We start from the raw sequence: 21574 nt of genomic DNA on the forward strand, positions 1-21574 counted from the left end.
TTGATTTGATTTTGATTTTGTTTGAATTTTCTAATTTGTTCATACTCTTCAGTGTCCGTGAAGGCTACAGGTCTTGTGTCATTCAGATCATCATCTACCTTCGTAGATAAGTTAGTGAACTGATCTGAAAGTTCGGCTACTTTATCCGATAGTGGAATTATTACCTCTGTGTGTTTTTTTAAACCAAGTTTCAGAGTGTCCATTTGTGTTGAAATCGTATCTACTGTGTCCTTTAAGTTTTCCTGAGTTTTTGCAAGTTGCGTAACCGAATTGGTAGATGCAACTGAGTCCATTTTAGCCCAAAAGGTCTCATGATTTTCATGAACAATGGTTTGCAGTTTCTTTATGGCTGCTTTGTGCTTCTGTAATGCATTTTCATGACGCGAAAAAACAGGTTGGAAATGCTCACAAATCTGTGTTTTTACGTCATTACGGACTTTTTGACATTTCGATTCAATGTTATGTAAGTCAGTAGTTAAATCTTCACGTGTTTGTTCAAGTGTGGTGTCTAACTTCCGAAGATTTTGTTCCATTGTGTCTAACTTTTGAAGCTTTTGCTGTGTTTGTCCCATTTGTTGTATTAATTGTAATAACAATGCACTGGTGTCTGAAACATGTTCCTCAGTGCTTTTCGGCAGTGAATTTGAACCGGCAACATTCACATTTTGACAAGCAGAAAATGTTTCTTGACTTATTTGAGAAAACGGTGAGGACGCAAAACCTGAATCTACAGTATTTGCAAGATTGTGTCCTGTCATTTCGGATTCCTGAGGCGAGCTGTTGCCGACCGATCGATCGATAATGCTTCCCTGTTCACTAACTGTTTCACTACCTACACCATTATTTGCAGCCCGCTCCATTTCCCTATGCACAATTACCAAATTACTACTTTGAACATTAGTTAATTCATTACTCGGCGGCGCTAACACACTGCTTTCGTCTTCACTGTCATTTCTCAGTTTACTTTGGAGCCTAGTATTACGTTTTTCACACGCCATTATTGTCACAATATTTCACACAACAACACAGAAAAGCACAATTTGAAGAGCAAAATAAGAAAACACATTAACATAGCACTGAAAATAATATCTGGTTAATTGTAAGCGCAGCTGCGAAATACTTGGTGCAAATCTACATGCATGCCACAACAACAATGAAAGACTGCAACTACAAAGGAAATTCTCTCTACAATTACGCGCTAGCAATAAAGAATAGCTACACTAATTACACAAACTACAAGAAAAAAATCAGAAGATTCCAGTGAGGTATCCTCAGCTAAGGGTTGACATATGAAACGTCCCCTTAGAAAAATTATAAATGACTGTGCTTAAACTGACACACAATATTTTTTAGCGCAACGCAATCTGATTTTCAATAATCCCTACAAAAGAATGGCCCTGACTAACATTAGCCTATACCTTTCACAAATCACTTACCTCACAAAAATCTTCGTTACTCGGACTACTGCAATACAGCGAGCGCCACTACTGGCAGCTAAATAAAAGTTTCAAACTACGGAAGGCACTAACTACTGATAGGCATAGTTAGCAAATGAAAGATTTTAATAGAGAACAAACAATGTATTTACCTTAATAGTGTTGAAAAATCATAATATACATAGCAGTTCATGACATTCAGTCTTACAAATTTCAAAACTCCGCCATTTCTCTCCCCACATCCACCACTGCTGGCGGCTCACCTCCAACTGCGCAACGCTACGCGCTGTTAACAGCCTACAGCCCAACACTAGCGAATATTACAACAATGCCACCCAGCCACAGACTGCACACAGTACAGCCAGTGATTTTCATATAGAGCGCTACGTGGCGTTACCAATATAAAAACCTAAACAGCGGACTTACAAAAGCATGAAGAACCGTCTGATGAAAAATTGCGAAAAATTTGAAACCGGTAACGGTACTTTTTGATCACAGTAACGTAAAAACAAATTTATGGCTGGTTGCTGTACACAATCAACAATTTATTTCACGTAACAGCCACGGTCTCCAACCATATTTTTATTAGACAAAACTGCATTAAACTTAAATTTCTCATGTTTGAAACTCGCCTTTTCGTTATATGGTTCCGTAAATATAGAGTTTTTACCATTGGATCCTGAAGGTAGCCAGCTGGAAAATACGTTCACGTCACCGTTGCGTGCTGCACATCGCGATCACTGACTCGGTCAAGTTACTCGCTGCCGAGGGGTTAAGAGTCGAACACGCAACTGAGTATTATGCTGCACGAGCAAGCCCTGAAAACTAAAGGCCCCTGTTTACCTTTTACATTCCTCAATAGTTTGCAGTCATTCGTATGTTCTCCCAGGCAGGTCGTAAGTACTCATCTCAGTGGGGAATTGTTTGTAAATCAACTTATACGAAAATCACGTTCGTAACTTTTGACTTTTGTTAGACATGAAGTTCAAGAAAGTAAAAAATACATTACTGCAGTTGCGTTTTGATTCTGAGTAACATTTACGATCACAGGACGAAGACAAAAAACGGATGGATGGTGCGGCGGTAATCACAAAGTTTTAATCATCTCCACAAAAAAAAAAAAAAAAAAAAAAAAAAAAAAAAAAAAAAAAAAAAAAAAAAAAATCTGACTGTGGCCATGAAAATTAACAATGATGTTTCTTAGTGCTTCTCTGCACACATTTTCCCAACGACGGATGAATTGTCGGAAACCTTGATTGGAGTAATCTGGCTTTCAAACAATCCTGTCTGAGAAACACCCGCAACTGAGCTTTATAGCAGAGATTGAAAACACCCCTTCAGTGCTAAGGTTCTTTTTATTTGAAACACGACCCGTTTCGAGCTTTTATATACCCACCATCAGGTGCTGTGACCTCGAGCGCACCGGTGGTCGAGTACAGGACGCGGTGCATCTACAGCGAGCGCAAGAGAAAACGGCGGCGAGGGGTGTGAGAGCCAAAAGAAGCGGTGCATGTCCTGTGCAGAATAAGCAGGGGTTTGTCATGGAGTAAAAACACCGTCTCGGACAGCCTCCCGACACAGATACACTTGCAGCCTACTGTGACTTCCTTAGATCTCAGTAAGTTCACTGGACAAAAAATTAGTCACCCCAGTCCTCACGCATGGATGAACTATTAAGCCTTTACAGAGGGCGGAGCGATTGAGTCACATGTTCAACCGAGTGCGCACTGCCTCTATGTGAGCACAAGGCAGTAGCAATAAGTGAGACATTTATGTTTTAAGCGGACGTTGTGTATGAGTTCAAATGGCTCTGAGCACTATGGGACTCAACATCTGAGGTCATCAGTCCCCTAGAACTTAGAACTACTTAAACCTAACTAACCTAAGGACATCACACACATCCATGCCCGAGGCAGGATTCGAACGTGCGACCGTAGCGGTCACACGGTTCCGGACTGAAGTGCCTAGAACCGGCACTAGTGTATGGCTGTGTATGAGTATGAGCAAATGTAAGGACATAACAGAGTGGCAAAAGGGACAATCGCGTTTGGTACTACCCACAGCCATACAGTGTGTGAAATTACTGGATTTGTTGGTGTTTCGCGGCGCACTGTTCAGCCTGGCTGTAAGCAGTGGTTTGACACACGTAACCACGAAACATGACATCAGAATTGTTCCTAGAATGAAATTTATTTCATTCTAGAAACATCCCCCACGCTATGGCTAAGCCATGTCTCCGCAATATCCTTTCTTCCAGGAGTGCTAGTTCTGCAAGGTTCGCAGGAGAGCTTCTGTGCAGTTTGGAAGGTAGGAGACGAGGTACTGGCGAAATTAAAGCTGTGAGGACGGGGCGTGAGTCGTGCTTGGGTAGCTCAGTTGGTAGAGCACTTGCCCGCGAAAGGCAAAGGTCCCGAGTTTTAATCTGCCAGGAAGTATCATATCAGAATTGTTGTCGGAAGAAATTCCAGGCTGAGAGAGACGGGAGACGCGTTTCACATCTTGTGAATCAGAAACGCTTCTATGTTCGACAGGAATTACTGCAGGCAGTGAATGAAGCGCCATCCCAATCTGTTAGCGGGAGAACATTGCGACAGGAACTGCACGCAAAGAACATCTGGAATCTATCAGTTCGCCGTCAGCCAATGCTCACAAAGGCACATACAGGCGACAACAGCGAAGTTTATCAGGCTGGAAGAATAAGTGACTGGTTTTCTGAACACTCCCCACCCAATTATAGTGCGTGCATGGGGACAGTGGTAGTGGCGGGGGTTACAAGCTCGCACTGTAGGGGAAATGCCGAGGGTTGGAGGGGCAGTGCCGTTCTGAACTGAGGCCTACGCTCATATTTTCTGTAAATACTGAGTGGGGACCCTCCACATCCAGACTTGCACGCTGGCCATTCAAAAAGATCTGCTGTCACCTCTGCTTTGGTTAGTATCTAAAAATGCAGCGATTTATTTTCGCCTGGCTTGTTAACCATTTGTAACTTCCAGAGACATGTCGTGAGTGGCGAATTTTGAGTAAAAGCTACCAGTTTCTCTGGTTAACATGTTAAAATTAACTTCTTTTGCAAAACACAACGGAGTTTACACAGTCTCATCTCAATTACATCTTATGCAGACGCTGCTGTAAAAGAATTGCGCGCCGCGCGGAGTCATCGCGCGGTTTGAGGCGCCATGTCACTGATTGCGCAGCCTCTCCCGCCAGAGGTTCGAGTCCTCCCTTGGGGCATTAGTGAGTGTGTGTGTTGTTCTTAGCATCAGTTAGTTTAAGTAGTGTTTAAGTCTAGGGAACAATGACCTCAGCAATTTGGTCCCATAAGAATTTACACACATTTTTGAAAAGAATTGCGAAAAAAATTATTTATTAAGTGAGGAATTGGGGAAATGTAAGGTCAGTTGCTTATGAAAAAGCACATTCTCGGTACAAAATAAATGTGTCATGTCTTCACACATGTTGTTCCAAAACCTGTACCATCTCTTGTTTCACCACCTATCGATGGCCCTTAAAAATTGCATTCTTTCATCCAAAACGTCTGTAGTTAGTGGAATACCATGGTAGATAATGGAGTTTTGCATAGTAACCATATGGCAAAATACTCTTCGTTTTGCCTGCTATCATTTGCCGAAATCTCATTTCGATATCTCAAACTGTTTGTGAAATACGAGGAATGTTGTGAATGTTTCACTCTGGCCTTATCGCTGGCGTGGCAGGATCACAAATGAAATTGCCACGTTAGATCAGTTTTCTCGAGATTGGTAACAGATAGAGACCTCCGCCCAAGTCTAAAGAAAAATTCAATGTGTTAGCTAAATTTCATACGCTGCAAAATATTATGTAATATGCACCAAACGCAAAATCATAGCTACTTCTATTTTTCATTGCAAAATTTTGCGAATTTCGTGCAGTAAATATCACAATAAGTATGGTCATTAACGAAATGTAGGCACGTCAACATGAACCTGACATATAAATCTGTAAGAAAATCAAAAATGAATTATTTTTACCGAATCGTTTCTCTAAAATCGTTTAAGAAAGACTGCAGGGCGTGCACGTTTGTTGTGTCATCGCCGACCGGTCGAAAAGTGTCACACACTTCGGCCTCCCTTTACAAACGAACGAATGAACTCGCCCAGCGAAAACTGGTCACTTCACATCGTCCACCGTATCCTGCGTGGGCTATGCAATTCGAATGGCTTGCGGTATCATCTGACATGAACCCCATAGAACATCTGTGGGCCGTGTTGGAACAGTGGCTAAAACGCCATCCGCGTCGTCAGAATTTGTTGGAATTGCGCGACGAATTCCTCAACGAGTGGCTTTTCCTGGATGCGAGATACCTGCGAAACCATGTTGACTCACTTCCTAACCAAACCTAGGCGGTTATCAAGTACACTAGCAGAATTAGACGGTATTAAATGGTGCTAGTAATGATTATTTACAAACTTGGACAGTAGCATCGAATTCTGTAAATAAAAACTTACGGCATCAATTATTCCTCCGTGTTGTACGGTCTTCTTGGTTCCGAGAATAAAAGGAGAGAGCAGAGTTTCACAAGTTTGTTGATAGTTCTTAAAGATCAGTTGTTCTTTCTGCAACACCTGTCTTATGGAGTCAGAGCAGCTGAATGAAGAGGTGCGTTGGCAGTTCTGGAACACCCACAACTTGGCTGTAATCATGTTTTATATAGGGTAGTCAGAAACAGTCTGAAAACCTTGTAAAGGACTTCCAGCGTAGATTGTGCTGAGAAATAATTGTTAAGAGAAAAATTTGATACTTTGCGCCGTTTCTAAGATAATTAGGATTGAAGTTAGTCAATCAGGCCGTTGCACGCGCAAATTCAAGCGGCCTGCCAGAGACTGTATCACCAAACGTGTTCTTCGTTTGGTTTTCTAAAACTGAACAAGAGGGCGATACAAACACTGGACATGGGACGATAGTAAGGGCCGAGCCCTAACCAAAGGCTTATTGGTCTCGTGACAACTGACACTAATCGTATCTTGTGGGCAGCTGAATTGCGCGCGCAACGGACCCATTGGCTAACCTCAATGCTAATGTACTCGGAAACGGCGCAACGTATCGAGTTTCTCTCTTAACAACTACTTCTCAGTGCAACCTGCCGTGCGACACCCTCACAAGCTTTTCAGTCGGTTTATGATCACCTTGTACAAACTACCAATGCATATGCGTGTGTGGGACAATCTGTTTCCGCAAATCATTTGTTTCGCATAATGATTTACATAACTTACTGAAGTCTGTGCAAACATATGACACCTTCCAAGATCCATTAAAACTGACATTTTATATTACTGGTGGTAAACTGCACTTCTCGAGCCTAGAAAAGGTTTTTCACTTGATAGGAAACATCATTCACACAGACGGCCCAGTTACGTTAATGTGACCACCGCGTATGTGCGACGTAAACGTGCAATAACCACTCACAGAGGACAGGTGGCAGCAGTACAGTGGAGGGTATATAAAGCGCGTAGAAAACAGCGCAGTCAAATGGTTCAAATGGCTCTGAACACAATGGGACTTAACATCTGAGGTCATCAGTCCCCTAGAACTTAGAACTACTTAAACCTAACTAACCTATGGACATCTCACATATCCATGCCCGAGGCAGGATTCGAACCTGCGACCGTAGCAGTCGCGCGGTTCCGGACACAGCGCAGTCGCTGTCGCAATGTGGAAAATGAGCGATTTATCTGACGTCCAACAGGGCATGATCATTAGCATTTTCGAAACGATTAAGTGTGTAAACTGATCGAGTACCGCCGTGTTTAAAGTATACATTGCATGGGAAAATGAAATATCCAAAACTAGCGCTGAGGCAACTCTGGTGCACCATGGGCCATAGATGAGAGGCGTGAACCGACAGTTGCAGAGATGTGTGCGGGAGAATAGAGTACAACTGTTGACCAACTGAACGCCCAGATGAACAAAGGGGGTACCAAGAGTGTCTCCTCAACGACCTTTCAACGAACGTTGCTGCATAAGGGGCTTCTACATCAGGCATCTCGTTCATGCACCCATGCTGACTACTGTTCATCGGCGACCAAGGCTGGAATTTGCACGTCAGTACCGCAACGGGATGTCCACTGATTGACAACAGTTGGCCTTTTTAGATGAATCACGTTTATGTTCCATCGAACAGATGGCCTTTGATGTGTTGTAAGACGTCGTCGTCTCCTGACCTTCATTGCTTACATATTCCGCCCTCACAATCATATTTCGCACATCAAGACGCTTCATTCGAACACAAACTCGGTAAGATAAAGTCAATGTTGTATGAATTCATGTAAACGATATGCAAATAACTAATAAATCGCAAATGCTCTCCGAGACTGAAATACTGGAGGCTGGCGTACACACACACATTCAAGACACGACAGTCGCAGGGGCTTTTAGCTCGGGAGACGCAAACTGCACGCCGGGGGGCCGGACCCTTCTGAGGGCGACCCAGCCTATCTATGTCGGCCAGTAACCGCCCATAGAGCAGACAGCGTTTGCCCGAGTGAAAGAAAGAACGACCCCGTGTTCGGCTTAAAAGCAAATTCCGCTACATTGTGTGGGAGTGCCCAGCCTACGCATTCTTTACAACATAGCACACAGTTTCAGAGATTTTCACAGGGAGACAGCAAACGCCAAACGCCGGTGCTACAGACTTCCGGATTGATCGCCTTAAATGAAACGTCATTTTCCCATATTAGAAGAGCAATGCTGATTCGCAGACAATATTTCTGACGTCTTGAGCTGAAGGAGTAATGGAAGAGACCAAAAGATATACCCCTTCACGTCTGGAGTGGAGAGGGGCCATTCCGTTTTCACTCTTGGAGCGAGAACAGATAACGAGCGTGTGCGCTCGTACATGAACTCAAAGAGCGAGGAACAAGTCTCTCCTCACTACTTCGCTGGGAGAGCCCCTCTGTCGAGAGCGAATCGGAGTGTGACTCTATATTGAGTCCTTGCGATTAAGCGTTGTTCACTACGTTGGCCGCCACACTTATTGTGCGGTGTGAACGGACAGAGAAATAGGTAAACGCCTGCGAGCGAATTTTTGAGTGGCATCGTGGTGGACTGGTTATCTGACCAGTGTACCACGCCAGTAGTTAGACTAGGGGCGAATAGGAGTCCTTGACTTCATCAAGGCGTAAGGAGAGAATGATTGGCGCAGGTCAATCCAGATAGAACGAGAGTTATCTTATTTGTCAGCAGCGAGCGGCGCAGACAGCAGTCATTGCAGCTTACGGTATTGTGCACTACAGCTCTTGCAAGCCCCATATTTCCTCCACAACATTACACTTCACTGCATTTCACACGCGACAGCCTCGACTGTACCCAGCAACATTCTAACGGATAATTTTTGAAGTTGAGTAGGCGCAGCTCTCAGTCATTCTGCCAAGTCAATAACAATCTTAAACTGCGTATAGAAATTTCATTGGCGAATCCTATCCTTGACAGGTAACTTCACATTCCAAAAAGAACCCGGAAATAGCTTGTTCAGTTCATTACTAAAAGTGCCATTGTGATTTCTCAGAATTTTAGGAAAATAAATAATAATTTTCGTTAGTTTCATGTTTTTCTTACACTAACTAGCACTACTCCAGTACGCAAGTATCCCACTACTTATGTAAGAAATTTTGTGAATTTTTGTGTCATTTCCTTACAGCGGACGACTCCAGAAGATATTTATTGCTGAAAGTTTTTCAGACATTTCTCTTTAGAACGTTAGGAGCGTCTGTCTGACTTCTGTGGTAGTGTGGGGGTGGAAATTGCATCTTGCAGGGTAAAGGGTACATCTCAGACTAATCCGTTGCGCGGAATGACAGAATAGCACCCATCCAACGTTCACAGTGTACGGTGAGAATCGTCTGAAAGCAAACACCCTGCAACAATTGTCGGAAGGGTCCAGACCGGAGGAGTGAGCGGTTATGGTCTGTGGAATATTTTCGTGGCATTCCCTGGGAGATCGCGTCATTTTGGAAGGCACTATGGACCAACACAACCATTCGACCTCTACATGCAGTTCGATTTCCCTCGGCACGATGGCATCTACCACCAGGACAATGCAACGTGTCACACAAATCGCAGTATAGGTGTGTAATTCTAAGAACACCAGGATGAATTTACCGTATTCCCTTGGCCACCATACTTGCTGGATTTAAACCCAGCAGAGAATCTGTGGGACCATCTCGGCTGGGCTGTTCAAGCCATGGATTCTCCACCGAGAAAGCTAGTGCAGCTGATCCTGGCACTGGAGTAGACAGGGCTCCATCCATATACCTATCGGTTCCTTCCAGAATGTCACTGACCCTCTACCTGCAATTCTCGTTACGATCGTGATGCAAAAGATGGTTATTCAGGCTTCTGGCAGGTGGTTACAATGTGAACGGACATTGTATTAACACTTCATAGTTATTTATGAATAAAACTTAACACACTGAAATTTTCTCTAATACACACTGTGTGATCAAAAATATCCGAACACCCTCAAAAATATACGTTTTTTATATTAGGTGCATTTTGCTGCCACCTGCTGCCAGGTACTCCGTATCAGCGACCTCAGTAATCGTTAGACATCGTGAGAGAGCAGAGTGGGGCGCTCCGCGGAACTACGGACTTCGAACGTGGGTAGGTGATACGGTGTCACTTGTGTCATACGTCTGCACGCGAGATTTCCACACTCCTAAACATCCCTAGGTCCACTGTTTCCGATGTGACAGTGAAGTGGAAACGAGAAGAGACACGTACAGCACAAAGGCGTACCGGCCGACCTCGTCTGTCGACTGACAGAGAACTCCGTCAGTTGAAGAAGGTCGTAACGTGTAATAGGCAGACATCTATCCAGGAAATCCAAACTGTATCAGAATCTACTGCAGGTACTATGACAGTTAGGCAGTAGGTGAAAAAATTTGAATTTCATGGTCGAGAGGCTGCTCATAAATCACGTGTCACGCCGGTAAATGCCAAACGACGCCTCGCGTGGTGTAAGGCGCGTAAACATTGGACCATTGAACAGTGGAAAAACGTTGTGTGCAGTGACGAATCACAGTACACAATGTGGCGATCCAATGGCAGGGTGTGGGTATGGTAAATGCCCGGTGAATATCATCTGCCAGCATGTGTAGTGCCAACAGTAAAATTCGGAGGCGGTGGTGTTATGGTGTAGTCGTGTTTTTCATGGAGGGGCTTGCACCCCTTGTTGTTTTGCGTGGCACTATCACAGCACAGGCCTACATTGATGTTTTAAGCACCTTCTTGCTTCCCACTGTTGAAGAGCAATTCGGGGATGGCGATTGCATCTTTCAACACGATCGAGCACCTGCACGGCCTGTGGCGGAGTGGTACCACGACAGTAACATCCCTGTAATGGACAGGCCTGTACAGAGTCCTGAAATGAATCCTGTAGAACACCTTTGGGATGTTCTGGAACGCCGACATCGTACCAGGTCTCACTGACCGACATCGATACCTCTCCTCAGTGCAGTACTCCGTGAAGAATGGGCTGCCATTCCCCAAGATACCAGACTGAATATATGCCTGCGAGAGTGGAAGCTGTCATCAAGGCTAAGAGTAGGCCAACACCATATTGAATTCCAGCATTACTGTGGAGGGGGCCACGAACTTGCAAGTCATTTTCAGCCGGGTGTCCGGATACTTTTGATGACATAGTGTATATGAATTAAAAATTTCAAACGAAACCTGCTGAAAACTAGAGATAAATGCAACCGATCATAAAAACACAGATCTCAAAGGTGCTTCTCATATTTTAACGAGCTGATCCGTGATCGCTAACTTTGCTTCTTAAGTTTAGCTCAGACATTTAAATCTGAAGTGTTATTTTATACAAGTATACATTTTTTATTTGATGTGTCAGACATGTGTCCACTTCTCGCAGGTAACATCTAAATTTTTAGCCCTGAAGTCACCTTACAACGGCGTGTGGCAGCAAATGCTTTTGGAACAACTATCGCCTCCCCTTCATCCTTTTTTTCTGTTTAAACGTGTCTTCTGTAAGATTCTTCTGGATGTATCACAGCCTTGATGTTGAGATGCGCTGGATGGAAGCGTCCGTAAAGTTTTCTGTCTGCTGCGACGTTACGTCACTGCTGTCACTATTGCCGGTACGGCATTTTCTTGAAATGTGGAGAGCGGATCATATTATTTCGAGCGCCGTCTCAACATAGGATACACCGATAATAAGGCATAAAACGAAAGAGACGAGATCATATGACATCAAGAAACAACTGGAATCGGTTCGATATTAATATACCAAGGACTAATTAAATTATCATTTGTCTAACAGTGCATGTACAGCAGTTTGCTGACAAATTACGTGCAGGAATCTAAAACGTTACATTGTTCACAAAAAAACGGCTGCTAATATACCAGCCACTAACTGAAAGCACTCCAACCTCTCTCACATTAATTGCTGAAAATGACTTACTCGACCTGCATACACGCGCGGCACTTCAGCGCACGATCTTACAAGATCAACGTCCGCCCGCAAAAGACCGCGACAAAACCTCTCCATGCTCACAGCTCAGCGAATCACGTGACCAGCTACTGCAGTCAAAAGTCTATCTGTGGCCAACCACCTTCGATTTGCAAACTGTTATTTACACTTCACACCTTACACATATCAATTGAAGATCATTTAGCACAAATAATTAATTGTTCTTTCATTTCATTCATGTTGTTATTGTTGTTGTTGTTGTTGTTGTCTTCAGTCCTGAGATTGGTTTGATGCAGCTCTCCATGCTACTCTATCCTGTGCAAGCTTCTTCATCCCCCAGTACTTACTGCAACCTACATCCTTCTGAGTCTCCTTAGTGTATTCATCTCTTGGTCTGCCTCTACGATTTTTACCCTCCACACTGCCCTCCAATGCTAAATTTGTGATCCCTTGATGCCTCAGAACATGTCCTACCAACCGGTCCCTTCTTCTAGTCAAGTTGTGCCACAAGCTCCTCTTCTCCCCAATTCTATTCAATACTTCCTCATTAGTTATGTGATCTACCCATCTGATCTTCAGCATTCTTCTGTAGCACCACATTTCGAAAGCTTCTATTCTCTTCTTGTCCAAACTATCTATCGTCCATGTTTCACTTCCATACACGGCTACACTCCATACAAATACTTTCAGAAACGACTTCCTGACATTTAAATCTATACTCGATGTTAACAAATTTCTCTTCTTCAGAAACGCTTTCCTTGCCATTGCCAGTCTACATTTGATATCCTCTCTACTTCGACCATCATCAATTATTTTGCTCCCCAAATAGCGAAACTCCTTTACTACTTTAAGTGTCTCATTTCCTAATCGAATTCCCTCAGCATCACCTAACTTAATTCGACTACGTTCAATTATCCTCGTTTTGCTTTTGTTGATGTTCATCTTATATCCTCCTTTCAAGACACTGTACATTCCGTTCAACTGCTCTTCCAAGTCCTTTGCTGTCTCTGACAGAATTACAATGTCATCGGCGAACCTCAACGTTTTTATTTCTTCTCCATGGACTTTAATACCTACTCCGAATTTTTCTCTTGTTTCCTTTACTGCTTGCTCAATATACAGATTGAATAACATCGGGGAGAGGCTACAACCCTGTCTCACTCCCTTCCCAACCACTGCTTCCCTTTCATGCCCATCGACTCTTATAACTGCCATCTGGTTTCTGTACAAATTGAAAATAGGCTTTCGCTCCCTGTATTTTACCCCTGCCACCTTTAGAATTTGAAAGAGAGTATTCCAGTCAACTTTGTCAAAAGCTTTCTCTAAGTCTACAAATGCTAGAAATGTAGGTTTGCCTTTCCTTAATCTATTTTCTAAGATAAGTCAGTATTTCCTCACGTGTTCCAACATTTTTGCGAAATCCAAACTGATCTTCGCCGAGGTCGGCTTCTACCAGTTTTTCCATTCGTCTGTAAAGAATTCGCGGTAGTATTTTGCAGCTGTGACTTATTAAACTGATAGTTCGGTAATTTTCACATCTGTCAACACCTGCTTTCTGTGGGATTGGAATTATTATATTCTTCTTGAAGTCTGAGGGTATTTCGCCTGTCTCATACATCTTGTTCACCAGATGGTAGAGTTTTGTCAGGACTGGCTCTCCCAAGGCCGTCAGTTGTTCCAATGGAATGTTGTCTAATCCCGGGGCCTTGTTTCGACTCAGGTCTTTCAGTGCTCTGTCAGACTCTTCACGCAGTATCGTATCTCCCATTTCATCTTCATCTACATCCTCTTCCATTTCCATAATATTGTCCTCAAGTACACCGCCCTTGTCGAGACCCTCTATATACTCCTTCTACCTTTCTGCTTTCCCTTCTTTGCTTAGAACTGGTTTTCCATCTGAGCTCTTGATATTCATGCAAGTGGCAAGCCTCTACATCCTTACATTTGTCTTCTAGCCATTTTGCACTTCCTGTCGATTTCATTTTTGAGACGTTTGTATGCCCGTTTGCCTACTTCATTTACTTAGTTTTTATATTTTCTCCTTTCATCAATTAAATTCAATATTTCTTCCGTTACCCAAGGATGTCTACTAGCCCTCGTCTTTTTACCTACTTGATCCTCTGCTGCCTTCACTACTTCATCCCTCAGTGCTACCCATTCTTCTTCTACTGTATTTCTTTCCCCCATTCCTGTCAATTGTTCCCTTATGCTCTCCCTGAAACTCTGTACAATCTCTGGTTTAGTCAGTATATCCAGGTCCCATCTCCTTAAATTACCACCTTTTTGCAGTTTCTTCAGTTTTAATCTACAGTTCATAACCAATAGATTGTGGTCAGAGTCCACATATGCCCCTGGAAATGTCATTTCATTCATAAACTGTTATAGAATTCACTTTTTTTTTTTAGATTTTTGCATCACAGATACAGAATTGACGCACACGAGTCAAGACACTTACTTTTAACACTCTTGCCGTTTTCACACTGCGTTATTGAAGTGTCCTATTTTATAAGATTAATATCCAGCTTTTCATACAATAAACGTAGAATAAAGTCTTATCACAATCATCATTGCAGAAACTGAACTGTTTCTCGGTGCGTGATTTGCCTTGGCATACAGCATTACTATTTATGTTTTTTGTTTATAACAAACTAACTTAATGTTTTTCGTTGTCGACATATTTATTAGTTTCCGAATCTCATCCATTCGAAGTTGTGATTTTAAGTGCATTGGCAACATATTGTATTGGACTTTATGATTGTGCTTCCAAATCATAATTTTTGTTTTCGCTGGAGTCACAGTCACGGTAAATTTTCTGAAGGATGCTGCTTCCATTTGAGGGTAATAATTTTTATTTTATTGGTATACGATGCAGATTTTGGCCTTAGGCCATTTTCAAGTACAAAGCCTCTTCGTATGTCAAAAGATTTCAGACAGGTGGGGAACACAAGTCCTTGTCAGAAAAGCATATATGGCCATATAGGCAAGATTTGTCATTAGTAAAAGTGAGAACATCTCTAAAACGCCTAAATATTTTGCAGACTATCATTTCTGAACCCTATAGCGCAGCTGTTGTACTGAAACTTCCTGGCAGATTAAAACTGTATGCCGGACCGAGACTCGAACTAGGGGCCTTTGCCTTTCGCGGGCAAGTGCTCTAACCGAGCTACCCAAGCACGACTCACGCCCCGTCCTCACAGCTTTACTTCTGCCAGTACCTAGTCTCTACCTTCCAAACTTAACAGAAGCTCTCCTGCGAACCCTGCAGAACTAGCACACATGAAAGACAGGATATTGCGGAGACATGGCTTAGCCACAGCCTGGGGGATGTCTCCAGAATGAGATTTTCACTCTGCAGCGGAGTGTGCGCTGATATGAAACTTCCTGGCAGATTAAAACTGTGTGCCATACCAAGACTCGAACTCGGGACATTTGCCTTTCGCGGGCAAGTGCTAGGAGACCAGGTACTGGCAGAAGTAAAGCTGTGAGGAAGGGGCGTGAGTCGTGCTAGGGTAGCTCAGTTGTGCCGGCACGGTAGCTCAGCGTGTTCGGTCAGACGGTTATTTACCCTCTGTAATAAAAAAACTGAGTTAATCGATCCACGACGAACTTGAACGGGTGTCTTACGACGTCCGCCCCAAGCAGATGTAGCCGGCACGGTAGCTCAGCGTGTTCGGCCAGAGGGTTAGCTGCTTTCTGTAATAAAAAAAAAATTGAGTTAATTGATCAACAACGAACTTAAACGGATGTCTGACGACGTCCGCCCCGAGCAGATGCAACGAACAAAAGCGAACAAAATGAGATAAAAAAACGTGGTAGAACACTTGTCCGCGAAAGGCAAAGGTCCCGAGTTCGAGTCTCAGTCCGGCACTCAGTTTTGATCTGCCAGGAAGTTTCATATCAGCGCACACTCCGCTGCAGAGTGAAAATCTCATTCCAGCTGTTGTACTGCTAACTAATATACAGGCATGCGCCACACTGGTTAGCATTTTCGTATAAGAGCTGTGCTATAGAGTCCAGAAATGAAAGTCTGCCATATATTTCAGCGTTTTAGAGATATTCGCACTTTTACTAATGACGGATCTGACCTATATGACCATATATCCCTTTTTCGACAAGGATTTGTATTTATTCCAGTCTGATATCTTTTGACACGTAAATAATTTTTTGTACTTGCAAATGGCCTATGGCGAGAATCTGGATCGTATAAAAATAAAATGGAGGCAGCATCATTCAAAAAAATTTCAGATCAGTTTTTTCTCCTTTTGCTGGAAAATTCTCTGCAAAATTCCACACAGTGCACGTGTTCAGCAGTCGACACAGAGCCGTAGCTGTGATATCTGTGTTATTGAGCGACATTGTCGCCTGTTACCTTACAAAGTTCCTCATCTGTAGCTGTGGTGTGAGAAGACACGCACAAAATTCAGCAATCCGTCTAAGCTCGCCTGTTCCACGCCGGACCCTACACAAATTACGCAAACCGTAGAGTACCCGTATTGACTGTGGCTCCCGGGCACCTGTTGCAAGCACCGCCGGTGAATTTATAATCGGGTTCCATGGCGGTGTTGGATTCTGGCAGCCAGATGCGAGCTAATATCCGAAGACTCCTTTAGCTGAGATGAAAAGACGCCGGCGTCGCCATTTCAGGAAATACCCGTGGCAGAGGGGCTCTCGACCATTAGAATGATTAAAAGAAGCGCAACGAGGCGTCGTTTCTATGGAGGAGGTGATGAGGGGGAGGGGAGAGGGGGTGGGAGGGGGGCGGGAGCGTGTCACAGAGTCTCCGCTGGCGGGCCTGGGGACGACTTCGAGCTGGCTGCAGAAAGAGCGTTTGCAGCAATAAGAGCTCCCCTCTGGAGAAGGCGTGATTCTTCTCCCGCTGACGACGGCGAGTGAGGGAAACGCTTATAGGGCCGACAAGCCAATGGCGACAGCCCTTTGTGCAGTCGTCGTTAAGCTCACTGGGTGCTCAAGCGAGGGCAGAACACGGTGTCGAACATCCTATCTGATTTTGTTCAGCTGAGGGAAATAAGTGTTCGCCACTACTGATTGGTAGCGAGGATGCAAAAAGTAGAATGCTGAAACGGCCGAAGAAGGTGTTCGAACATCATACATATCTACATGACCCTCATCCGCCCCAACCTCACCTGCACAGCTGTTGCATAGACCTCCACCCCTCCCATGTTATATCATTCCCTTGAGCGCCATGTATTCCGCCTCGCTTTCTGTAGCAGATTACTCTCCTCTCACATGTATCCTGGGTCACCCGATAAAGCTTCCAGACACCCTCAAACAACTGGAAAATTGGAAATTTGTAGTAAGTTCCTATGCCAAGGGCCTTTGCGCAGTGGTAACACCGGTTCCCGTCAGATCACCGAAGTTAAGCGCTGTCAGGCTGGGCAAGGACTTGGATGGATGACCTTCCAGTCTGCCGAGCGCTGTTGGCAAGTGGGATGCAGTCAGCCCTTGTGAGGCAAACTGAGGAGCGACCTGATTGAGAAGTAGCGGCCCCGGTCTCGGAAACTGACATACGGCCGGGAGAGCGGTGGGCTGACCACATGCCCTCCATATCTGCGTCAGTGACGCCTGTGGTCTGAGGATGACACGGCGGCCGGTCGGTACCTTTGGGCCTTCCAAGGCCTGTTCGGACGGAGTTTAGTTTTCGGTCCAATGGGACCAAAATGCTGAGGTCATCGGTCCCTTGGCTTACACACTACTCCATATAACTTAAACTAACTTACGGTAAGGACAACACACACACCCATGCCCGAGGGAGGACTCTAAGCTCCGACTGGGGGAGCCACACGAACCGTGAAAAGGCGCCCTTCATCAGTCTTACGTCTCACGTATAATCGAATGCGAACATACTATTCTATGCCCCAACGTTGAGAATCCTGGTCTGCGGATGTACTAGATTTGTTGATTCAATGGCAAGGATACTGTGCCTTTGGTTTCGATCCCTCCCTCAAGTCTAGGATTTCCAACTGTCATTTTTCTCTTCTTTCACCACTACAAACGTTTGTTAATGTAAAGACTGCTGTGCTGCACTGTGATTTGGAGCCCGTGTTAAACTATAGTCGCCCTGTAACTGTCCGGAGAACTCAGTACAGAGATCAAAACAAGCTGACGGCGTATCATTTCCAATGGATCAAACCTAGTAAAGCCCTGAACTGTTTAAACCAACGCATCGGTTGATAACTATTTCACCTTTCAACCCCATCTTACCGTCAAGTGTTTATAGCCAACGATCAAATACCTAAAGATTCTTTCTTCTTTTAGTGTTCAACCCTGAAGTTGGTTTGCAGCAGAGCGCCATTCCTCTCTTCTGTCTACCTTCCTTTTCATTTCCACGTATATGTTACATCCAGCGTCATTCATGATCTGTTGCATGTACGATATCCTTGGTCGCCCCCGCCGATTCCTTCCCTCATTAGCTCCTTCTGCTATTGTTCCAATGATGTTGTTGTGTCGTAGGATGTGCCCTACAAGTTTGTCTCTACTTGTTTGGCTGTGCCTCCACAGAGATCTGGTTTCCTGTACGCTTCTAAGTGCCTCTTCATTTGTTACTTTGTCTCTCCAGCTTGTCTTCATCATCCTTCTACAGCACCACATCTCCAGGGACTCTAGCCGTCTTCTCTCTTCTCTTCCAATTGTCCAAGTTTCACATCCGTATAGGGCCACATTCCAAACGAAACCTTTCATGATACGTTTCCTTATTTTCAGACTGATGTTGTTGCTGGTGAGTAAGTTCCTTCTCCGATTAAATGCAATTTTGGCCTTTTGTATTCTGCTCGCAATTTCTTTCCCGCTTCTACCATTCCCTTGTGATTTTACTTCCCGGGTAAGTAAATTCCTCTATCACTTCCAGCTCCTCTGTTCCAATTCTCATTCCCAGAGGTTCATATTCAGCTCCTGTACTGCATAACATCACTTTAGTCTTTTTCTCGTTTATTCTCATTCCATACCGATTGCATAGAATGCCTGAATATGTTGTTGTTGTGTGGTCTTCAGTCCTGATACTGGTTTGATGCAGCTCTCCACGCTATCCTGTGCAAGCTTCTTCATCTCCCAGTACCTACTGCAACCTACATCCCTCTGAATCTGCTTAGTGTATTCATCTCTTGGTCTCCCTCTACGATTTTTACCCTCCACGCTGCCCTCCAATTCTAAATTTGTGATCCCTAATGCCTCAGAACATGTCCTACCAACCGATCCCTTCTTCTAGTCAAGTTGTGCCACAAACTCCTCTTCTCCCCAATCCTATTCAGTACCTCTTCGTTAGTTATGTGACCTACCCATCTCATCTTCAGGATTCTTCTGTAGCACCACATTTCGAAAGCTTCTATTCTCTTCTTGTCCAGACTAGTTATCGTCCATGTTTCACTTCCATACATGGCTACACTCCGTACGTATACTTTCAGAAACGACTTCCTGACACTTAAATCTATACTCAATGTTAAAAAATTTCTTTTCTTCAGAAACGATTTCCTTGCCATTGCCAGTCTACATTTTATATCCTCTCTTCTTCGACCATCATCAGTTATTTTGCTCCCCAAATAGTAAAACTCCTTTACTACTTGAAGTGTCTCATTTCCTAATCTAATTCCCTCAGCATCATCCGACTTAATTTGACTACATTCCACTATCCTCGTTTTGCTTTTGTTGATGTTCATCTTATATACTCCTTTCAAGACACTGTCCATTCCGTTCAGCTGCTCTTCCAAGTCCTTTGTTGTCTCTGACAGAATTACAATGTCATCGGCGAACCTCAAAGTTTTTATTTCTTCTCCATGTATTTTAATACCTACTCCGAATTTTTCTTTTGTTTCCTTTACTGCTTGCTCAATATACAGATTGAATAACATCAGGGAGAGGCAACAACCCTGTCTCACTCCCTTCCCAAGTGCTGCTTCCCTTTCATGCCCCTCGACTCTTATAACTGCCATCTGGTTTCTGTACAAATTGTAAATAGCCTTTCTCTCCCTGTATTTTACCCCTGCCGCCTTTAGAATTTGAAAGAGAGTATTCCAGTCAACATTGTCAAAAGCTTTCTCTAAGTCTACAAATGCTAGAAACGTAGGTTTGCCTTTCCTTAATCTAACTTCTAAAATAAGTCGTAGGGTGAGTATTGCCTCACGTGTTCCCATATTTCTACTGATCTTCCCCAAGGTCAGCTTCTACCAGTTTTTCCATTCGCCTGTAGAGAATTCGCGTTAGTATTTTGCAACCGTAACTTATTAAACTGATAGGTCGGTAATTTTCACATCTGTCAACGCCTGCTTTCTTTGGGATTGGAATTATTATATTCTTCTTGAAGTCTGAGGGTATTTCGCCTGAAGATACGGAAGATTCAACTTCCAAAATAGATACCGGTCGTTATGTCAAAGACGAGAAAGTGTATCAGATGTGTAAAGTAACTGACTTGGTCCAAATAATAGTGAGAGGTCGCTACTATGACCCATGGGATAACGAAATAACAAAACTAAAACAACTAATCAGGTTTCTTCGCTCTGAAGCTCAACGGAGGCCAACAGAGCAACCTACTGCCGCCATTCCTAACCATACTTTTCGCTTGGTGGTTGTAGCTCCAGGTCGCATTGAGGTTGTTTACAAACAAGGGTCTTCAACGGGCGGCGCGACGACGCCCACTGTGCGGCCGTCAGGTGCCAGCGAGCGGCTCCACACTGGTCGTCCGGCTGCGTTCATTAATCACGTGGCGGCCGTAATGCATGCAGGTCTATGCGCGCGCGAAAGGAGGCCACACGGCCGAGAGAGATTGCCGAAAAACTTATGCGGACAGCGGCATGAATGCGTCGCGTCCCAGACACAGGGGCGCGCCCGCCGGACGGGATAACATGCAAACAAGAGTACCACGCATTGCGTCGCCTAGCAACAACGTGACGCGTCAGCTCATAGCACTGCTGGCGGGTAGGCCCACTTACACAGTGATGATACAACAAATATATGTATCTAAAAATGTTACAAAATTTAAGAAAGATCCGACTAATAAATTTAATGCAATGATTTCAAAAAGCCCTGAAGAACTACAAAATCATCTTCTCAGCTCAAGAGATCATTCTCTGTGTAGTAATTAACCGCGTAACTCCGGCCCTCAGAGGTCAACCAAAACATCAGAAACATAATGCTCCAGTCTGTCAGATCATTAATTGCATTAAGAGTCCTGCATATCTACACTACTGGCCATTAAAATTACTACACCAAGAAGAAATGCAGATGATAAACGGGTATTCATTCGAAAAATATATTATACTAGAACTGACATGTGATTACATTTCCAGGCAATTTTGGTGCATAGATCCTGAGAAATCAGTACCCAGAACAACCACCTCTGGCCATAATAACGGCCATGATACGCCTGGGCATTGAGTCAAACAGAGCTTGGATGGCGTGTACAGGTACAGCTGCCCATGCAGCTTCAACACGATACCACAGTTCATTAAGAGTAGTGACTGGCGTATTGTGACGTGCCAGTTGCTCGGCCCCATTGACCAGACGTTTTCAGCTGGTGGGAGATCTGGAGAATGTGCTGGCAAGGGCAGCAATCGAACATTTTCTGTATCCCGAAAGGCCCGTACAGGACCTGCAACATGCGGTCGTGCATTATCCTGCTGAAATGTAGGGTTTCGCAGGGATCGAATGGAGGGTAGAGCCACGGGTCGTA

Source organism: Schistocerca serialis, chromosome 5 (assembly GCF_023864345.2).
Source record: "Schistocerca serialis cubense isolate TAMUIC-IGC-003099 chromosome 5, iqSchSeri2.2, whole genome shotgun sequence".
Lineage (NCBI taxonomy): Eukaryota > Metazoa > Arthropoda > Insecta > Orthoptera > Acrididae > Schistocerca > Schistocerca serialis.